The following is an 8,917-nucleotide window of genomic DNA, read 5'->3' on the forward strand; positions in this document are numbered from 1 at the left end:
AGAGTTTTCTAGGGACTTTTTGTGACGTGTGTAGAGGTCAGGCCTCTTGCACACGGCCGTATGGCTTTTTCAGTATTTTGCGGTCCGCAAACAAAGGATCCGCAAAAATAGTGATGACGTCCGCGTGCATTCCGTTTTTTGCGGAAAGGAACAGCTGGCCCCTGATAGAACAGTACAATCCTTATCCATTATGCGGATTATAATAGGACATGTTCTATCTTTGAACAGAACGGATAAATGGAAACGATTTAAATGTCACTTACTGGGAATGGTAGATAATGTGTTATCTATCTATATATCTGTCATGTGTAATCCTGCCTGTAATGATACACAGATAACTGCAGTAAAATGATATGTACAGACCAAGAAAAGTTGTGCCCCTTATCAGGCTTAGTGGCCAGTGCGAAAACGGCAGGATTTTATTTATTTTTTTATTTTTTATATAGACATTGCCAATTAAAAATTATATCACCAAAAATTATTTTGAAATCTGTTTAATAGTGTTGAGCGTACTTGTGTTTTAACTTCAGTGTCTAAAGTTCGGGTTATCGAAGAATCGCGTTATGGATTCCGATACCATAACGGAATTTAGAATCCATAACGCGATTCTTCGATAACCTGAACCCGAACTTTAGACGCCGAACTTAAAACACAAGTTCGTTTAACACTAGTGTTTAACATAAAAAATAGGTCATTTTCTGATAACATATTCACTTTAAGTCCCTTTGGTATTTCTCTTTTCGATATTTGATAATTGTGGAGCAGAAAGCATGCAAAGACAAAACAACGACGTCACTCAACCTTCACTGGGTCATTGTCAGCTGCCGTAACAGTCAGAATTTAGAATTAGAGATGAGCAAATTTCCACTTATTAAATTCGTTCACGCTTCGTTTGATGGTAAAAGCAGAATTGCGTTATAGATTCCGTTACCACGGACCATAACACAATTCTATGACTGAATGCATAACGGAATGCCTTTAGAGGCATTTCGTCATAATAGAAGTCTATGGGCTGCAAAACGGATCAATTTCTTTTCCGTTATGCAGGAGAGGACTCAGGATCAGGAGAGGACTCCTCTGCATAAGGCCTCATGCACACGACAGTTTTTTTTCACGGTCCGCAAAAACGGGGTCCGTGGGTCCGTGATCCGTGACCGTTTTTTCGTCCGTGGGTCTTCCTTGATTTTTGGAGGATCCACGGACATGAAAAAAAAGTCGTTTTGGCGTCCGCCTGGCCGTGCGGAGCCAAACGGATCCGTCCTGAATTACAATGCAAGTCAATTGGGACGGATCCGTTTGACGTTGACACAATATGGTGCAATTGCAAACGGATCCGTCCCCATTGACTTTCAATGTAAAGTCAGGAGTCCCTTTACTTTCACACTTGTGTTCATAATGCAGACGGTGGCTCCGTTCAGAGCGGATCCGTCTGCATTATATTGTTAAATCTTTTCTAAAGTGTGAAAATAGCCTCAGACGGATCCGTCCAGACTTTACATTGAAAGTCAATGGGGGACGGATCCGTTTGAAAATTGAGCCACAGTGTTTGTCATCTTCAAACGGATCCGTCCCCATTGATTTACATTATAAGTCTGGACGGATCCGCTTGCCTCCGCACGGCCAGGCGGACACCCGAACATAACTTGAAGCGTCCCCATCACCATGGGAACTCCTCTATGTTAGAATATACTGTCGGATATGAGCTACATCGTGAAACTCATTTCCGACAGTATATTCTAACACAGAGGCGTTCCCATGGTGATGGGGACGCTTCAGGTTAGAATACACTGAAAAACTGTGTACATGACTGCCCCCTGCTGCCTGGCAGCACCCGATCTCTTACAGGGGGCCGTGATCAGCACAATTAACTCCTCAGGTGCCGCACCTGAAGGGGTTAATTGTACTATCATATCCCCCTGTAAGAGATCAGGGCTGCCAGGCAGCAGGGGGCAGACCCCCCCTCCCCAGTTTGAATATCGTTGGTGGCACAGTGTGCGCCCACCATCGCCCCCCCCCTTCCTCCCTCTATAGTTAAAAATCGTTGGTGGCACAGTGTGCGCCCACCATCGCCCCCCCCTTCCTCCCTGTATAGTTAAAAATCGTTGGTGGCACAGTGTGCGCCCACCATCGGCCCCCCTCTCCCTATAGTAGTAACAACCATTGGTGGCAGTGTGCGGCCTCCCATTCCCCCCCCCCCCCCCCCATCATTGGTGGCAGCGGAGTTCCGATCGGAGTCCCAGTTTAATCGCTGGGGCTCCGATCGGTAACCATGGCAACCAGGAAGCTACTGCATCCCTGGTTGCCATGGTTACTTAGCAATAGTACAATTGTAGAAGATTCATACTTACCTGCTTGCTGCTGCGATGTCTGTGACCGGCCAGGAGCTCCACCTACTGGTAAGTGAAAGGTCTGTGCGGCGCATTGCTAAAGAACTGTCACTTACCAGTAGGAGGAGCTCCCGGCCGGTCACAGACATCGCAGCAGCAAGCAGGTAAGTATGAATCTTCTACTGTGGTGGGGGGGGGGGGGGGGGGAATGGGAGGCCGCACACTGCCACCAATGGTTGTTACTACTATAGAGAGAGGGGGGGCCGATGGTGGGCGCACACTGTGCCACCAACGATTTTTAACTATAGAGGGAGGAAGGGGGGGGCGATGGTGGGCGCACACTGTGCCACCAACGATTTTTAACTATAGAGGGAGGAAGGGGGGGGCGATGGTGGGCGCACACTGTGCCACCAACGATTTTTAACTATAGAGGGAGGAAGGGGGGGGCGATGGTGGGCGCACACTGTGCCACCAACGATTTTTAACTATAGAGGGAGGAAGGGGGGGCGATGGTGGGCGCACACTGTGCCACCAACGATTTTTAACTATAGAGGGAGGAAGGGGGGGGGGATGGTGGGCGCACACTGTGCCACCAACGATATTCAAACTGGGGAGGGGGGGGGGGGGTCTGCCCCCTGCTGCCGGGCAGCCCTGATCTCTTACAGGGGAATATGATAGTACAATTAACCCCTTTAGGTGCCGCACCTGAAGGGGTTAATTGTGCTATCATATCCCCCTGTAAGAGATCGGGTGCTGCCAGGCAGCAGGGGGCAGTCTTGTACAAAGTTTGCAGTGTATTCTAACTAGAAGCGTCCCCATCACCATGGGAACGCTTCTGTGTTAGAATATACTGTCGGAAATGAGTTTTCACGAAGTGAAAACTTAGATCAGAAAAAGCTTTTATGCAGACGGATCTTCGGATCCGTCTGTATGAAAGCAACCTACGGCCACGGATCACGGACACGGATGCCAATCTTGTGTGCATCCGTGTTCTTTCACGGACCCATTGACTTGAATGGGTCCGTGAACCGTTGTCCGTCAAAAAAATAGGACATGTCATATTTTTTTGACGGACAGGATACACGGATCACGGCCTCGGCTGCAAAACGGTGCATTTTACGATTTTTCCACGGACCCATTGAAAGTCAATGGGTCCGCGAAAAAAAAACGGAAAACGGCACAACGGCCACGGATGCACACAACGGTCGTGTGCATGAGGCCTAACGGAAACGGGACAGATCCGTTTTGCAGCCCATAGACTTCTATTATGACAAAATGAATAACGGAATACCTCTAAAGGCATTCCGTTATAGAATTCCTTTATGGTCCGTGATAACAGAATCTATAACACAATTCACCTTTTACCAGTAAACGGGAAATTGGCTCATCTCTATTTGGAATAGGACACTTGCACTGGCACCTGGTTTGTTGTGCCCGAAATCTCGCGCATGCGCCGTGGATACTCATGTCAGCGCCCACGGGGTGTCCTGGCATCGGCTTCACGGAACAAAGTGTGCATGCGCCAGCCTCGCTCGACGTGGAAATATGCGAGATTTCGGGCACAACAAACACATTACGTCGGCGATGAGCAGTGACTAAATTAGCAGTGGGGCGGTGCTGGGCTCCAAGATAATAGGTGCAACTGGGCTCCAAGGGCCGGAGGGACAGCCCCTTGGGCTCCTTATTGGGGTAATTAGCATATTAAAGCGATTTTATAGACAAATGACAAGACACAGGGCAGTAATACTAGAATATAATGTTAATAGCTCAGTAATAGTGTTGCGCAAACTCGTGTTTTAAGTTCTGCATTCAAAGTTCGGGTTATCAAAGAATCCTGTCATGGATTCCAAATTCCGTTATGGTCCGTGGTAGCGTAATCCATAATGGGATTCTTCGATAACCCGAACTTTGGAGGCAGAACTTAAAACACGAGTTCACCCAACACTACTGAAATCCAGGTGACGGTGTCCCTTTAATTCTGCTGGGAGTGTCCTGTTCTTGGCCATAAATAAGGTTCTGATCCCAACGGTGACATCGTTTTGTTTCTAAAGGATCCATGATGTCTATGACAGATCTGTGTTCTGGCTCAGACACTAACACCAGTGTGAACTGAACCATATAGAACATGCATCTAATAAATCTGAATGAATGCGCCCTCCTGTTAGCCTGTACAGAGTCAGAGCTCCATAGTAGTACCCTGAGGGCATGAAGCAACCTCTGTCATGTCAGGCTAGTCCAGGCATCTAATGCTCCCCCAGACTTTAGATTATACATGCTCCTGGGTACCCACTACATACTTCACATGCACTGTGTCCGGCATTCCATAAGGTCTCCTATCGCTCACACAGCCCCTTCCCCTCCTTACGTGCCCACAGCGCTGGCAGGTAGATGAAGTGCCTTTCACTTTCCAGTTTCTTTTTCCTCCAAGTTTGCACAGCGGCAGTACAGCTGAGGAAAGCCCCGCCCCCAAATGACGTAGAATTCCCGAGCCAGCATACGGAACCCTCTTTGCTCTGTGGTGATACTGCCGAGGGAAGCACCGCCCACAAGTGACGTAAAACGTGTGAGCCGACGTACGGAACATGCGGCGGCCATGATGTGGTTGGCTGATTAGTGCTAGGAACTCCTTGCGCTGTGGAGCTGCAGATTGTGAAACTTGTATGTAAAGAACGATGCTTATGTCAGTGTAATGTCTGCATAAGGGACATTAGCTCACTTGTCTTCACCGATTCTCTAAAGCCAAATGCAATAACCGCAGACGATACAAACATATCACTTGATTGAACTGTATTGTTCTTTGTATATAGAGATAGATATATTACTGTTACTAATGTCACATCATTAGTTGATATTAATGGATATAATTAGCGTTGAGCGAACTTCTGTTTTCTAGGTCGGCGTACAAGGTTGAGGCTATCTAAGAATTCCGTTATGGATCCCGCTACCACGAACCGTAACTTATGGTCCGTGGTAGCGGAATCCATAGCGGAATTCTTGGATAACCCAAACTTTAACTATCCCTCAGGAAATCTCCCTGACGTTACATATATATAACGCCGCGTGCGGTTGTCCTGGGATACAGAGCTAATTTTAAAGGAATACTTCGAAAATTCACATATGGTTGTAAACATTTTGCAGAGTATGGCCATTGTAACAAGTCTGTCATGTAGGGCATTTTTACATGATCGTATTCAGTCCGTGAAAGACGTTCCATGTGAGAGCAGTATTGCCCGGACTGAACACTGCACCTGTGACACAAACATGTATCAGTTCGGACCCCCCTTCCCCACATAGCTATATAATATAAGTAGTGGATTCTGTGGGACATACTTATGGCATATTACATATTTTCTGTATGCGGTGCGCCATTTGCCCCCTGTGCCCCCCGTTCACTTTTCCCGCCTGGTATGTAAATTCATACCATCGGTACAGGGAGTAGACTTTTGTGTTTCTCAATGGACGTCTCCTTCTCCCTGGCTGTGAGCGCTCCTGTCGCAGCGGAGAGTGTCACTGCCAGAGAGAAAAAAAAAGCTCACCTTCTCCCTGGCTGTGACGCTCTCGGCTTCCGTAGTGGTGAATGGAGAGTTCACCATGCAGAGTGCACACCCACCTCTCCATTCACATTCCCATAGCAGTGACTGATGGCTGGTCACGTGTATGACTGCTCTCTGTTCACTTTGGCAGCCATGTTCTGATGATAGGAACAGTGGGACCCGCATCTATCTGACATTGATGGCATATCGTAGCCATATGTCATCAGAGGGATGAGCCATCAGCATTAATTGTTAAGGAAAGTGGATGACATCATAGTCCACATCTATATTTGCAGGTCCCACCTCTGGGACCCATATTTGTCCAGATCTGCCAGTTTCATAGGTACAATTCTGCTAACAGATACCTTTTAGGCCCCATGCACACGGCCGTTGTTCACGGCCGTGTGCGGGCCGTGGAACCGCGGCCTGGATCCCTCCTGAGAGCAGGAGCGCACGGCGTCACTGGTTGCTATGACGCCGTGCGCTCCCTGCTGCCGCCGCAATACAGTAATACACTGGTATGATCTATACCAGTGTATTACTGTACTGTGCCGGCAGCAGGGAGCGCACGGCGTCATAGCAACCAGTGACGCCGTGCGCTCCTGCTCTCAGGAGAGATCCAGGCCGCGGTTCCACGGCCCGCACACGGCTGTGAAACACGGCCGTGTGCATGGGGCCTTAGGCTAGTTTCACACTAGCGCTTTTAGATCCGGCAGGCTGTTCTGGCCTCTGAACGGTTCACTCAGTGGTTTTCATCCAGCCAATTCTTGGCATGTTTACCGGGTTGTGGCTGGATCTCCACCGGTCCCAATTATAAGTGAATGGGGCCGGCGGGTATTGGATCAATGCAGGATCCAGACATTTCAGACAGACTGCTCCCTGCTGGAGATGTCAAACACTAGTGTGAAAGCAGCTTTAAAGGGGTTCTCTGGGAATTAAGTAAATGAAAATACTTAAAGGGAACCTGTCACCGGGATTTTGTGTATAGAGCTGAGGACATGGGCTGCTAGATGGTCGCTAGCACATCCGCAATACCCAGTCCTCATAGCTCTGTGTGCTTTTATTGTGTAAAAAAAAAACTGGTTTGATACATATGCAAATTAACCTGAGATGAGTCCTGTCCTTGACTCATCTCAGGGACAGGACTCATCTCAGGTTAATATGCATATGTATCAAATCGGTTTTTTTTACACAATAAAAGCACACAGAGCTATGAGGACTGGATATTGCGGATGTGCTAGCGGCCATCTAGCAACCCATGTCCTCAGCAATATACACAAAATCCCGGTGACAGGTTCCCTTTAAATATTACTTTAATTATACATACAGTATCTCACAGAAGTGAGTACACACCTCACATTTTTGTAAATATTTTATTATATCATTTCATGGGACAACACTGAAGATATGATACTTTGATAGTCAGTATACAGCTTATATAAATGTGGTAAATGTGGTGTGCCCTCAAAATAACTCAATTCACAGCCATTAATGTCTAAACTGCTGGCAACAAAAGTGAGTACACCCCTAAGTGAAAATGGCCAAATTGTGCTCAAAGTGTCAATATTTTGTGTTGCCACCATTATTTTGCAACACTGCCTTAAAGAGGACCTTTCACCTCTCCTGACATGCTGGTTTTAAAGGGAGTCTGTCAGCAGATTTACCCCTTTTAACAGTTGCCATACCACTGTAGCCGCAAAACAGATGATTAACACAGTACCTTTATATGCTTTGGTGGACTTTTAAATATGCCAAAAACGAACTTTGATGAGGGCTCGCAAGTGCCCAGGGCGGAGTCCACCGGGTTGGAGCCCAGGCAGCTCTGCCTCTTCGGCTCTTATCCCCGCCCAGCCTCCTCCTCTGCTCGCCTATCTGTTGCCTCTCCCCCTCAGCGAGATCCCGCGCCGATGCGATGACTTCCTTGGCCATGGTGTGGTGTGGACTGGTCATTTTTACTAAGGAATATAGTTTAACCGTTTATGTGCAAAAGAGAAAATAAGAGGTTACTAAGTCAGGTCCAATCAGATATCTGAACATAGACCAAGAGTCTGGGTCTATGTGCAGATATCTGATTGGAGCCGACTTCTTATTTTCTCTTTTGCACAGAAATGGTTAAACTATATTCCTTAGTGGAAATGACCAGTCCACACCACACCATGAGGGCCCCCCTGAGCAAAGGATGACACCAGCCATAGCAATGCCACTGCCTCTATCTGTAAGTCGCTGGAGTGCACGGCATGCTCGCTTTTCTGAAGGAAGTGGAACTGTGAACTGTCTGAACGGCTGTACAGTCAGTAGTGGCATGTGACACGTGTGGCAATAATAATGTGTCTGCTGGCCTGCAGCCTGGTGAAGACCTGTGTCACGTCATGTGTGATGTGCATCCCAATTATGCCATACATACGTGTGCAGATACGGGTCCTGTACTCCTGTGAGGCTGCAAGGCAGGGGTGTGGTGTGGACCACTCCTGAGACTGCATGTGCTTAGGCCTTATGCACACGGCCGTTGTTTGGGTCCGCATCGGCGGCTCGGATGCGGACCCATTTACTGTGTGTTGTGGTGGAGGGCGTGATTTCATGCTAGGGTGTGTAAAGGCGGGATCCAGGGGGCCCAAGTAAATTCTTGCCCAGGGTCCAATCCATATTAAAGACGGCCCTGCTGGTGACCCTAATAAAAGAAACAGCTAGTAGCTGTATCGGGAGAGCGCCCATACAGGTAACCCTGCGATGACATCAACCATGTGCCCGCTTGCCTGTATCATGAATCAAATCATTGGTAACCGCCCCAGAAGATTGATGATCACTGATGCTCTCTTATAGCATGCAGTTTCACATACTGAAGGAGAGATACTGCAGCTGCATCCCCCTCCTCCCCATCTTTTGTGTACTGTTTTGGGGCTCATGCACACGACCATTGTTGTTTTGCAAAACACAGATACCGGCTGCGTGCATTACGCATTTTGCGGAATAGAACGGCCGGCCCATAATAGAACAGTCCTGTCCTTCTCTGTAATGCCGACAATAATAGGACATGTTTTATATTTTTCGGAACTGACA

General features: G+C 47.8%; 1 protein-coding gene across 2 annotated transcripts in view; it reads right to left on the reverse strand.

Annotated features, from left to right (window-relative positions):
* ZUP1 (zinc finger containing ubiquitin peptidase 1) overlaps positions 1–4,790 on the reverse strand; it is a 78,741-nt gene extending 73,951 nt beyond the window's left edge. The window contains exon 1 of one of the 2 annotated variants that reach the window (XM_044290685.1): positions 4,693–4,790. The gene's annotated coding sequence lies outside the window, so the exon portion shown is untranslated. Of the gene's footprint in view, positions 1–4,624 lie in introns of both variants that reach the window. The other variant, XM_044290684.1, reaches the window with a different exon arrangement.
* Between the last annotated feature and the right edge of the window lie 4,127 nt (positions 4,791–8,917).

The sequence above is a fragment of the Bufo gargarizans genome, chromosome 4 (genome assembly GCF_014858855.1).
Source record: "Bufo gargarizans isolate SCDJY-AF-19 chromosome 4, ASM1485885v1, whole genome shotgun sequence".
Taxonomy (NCBI): domain Eukaryota; kingdom Metazoa; phylum Chordata; class Amphibia; order Anura; family Bufonidae; genus Bufo; species Bufo gargarizans.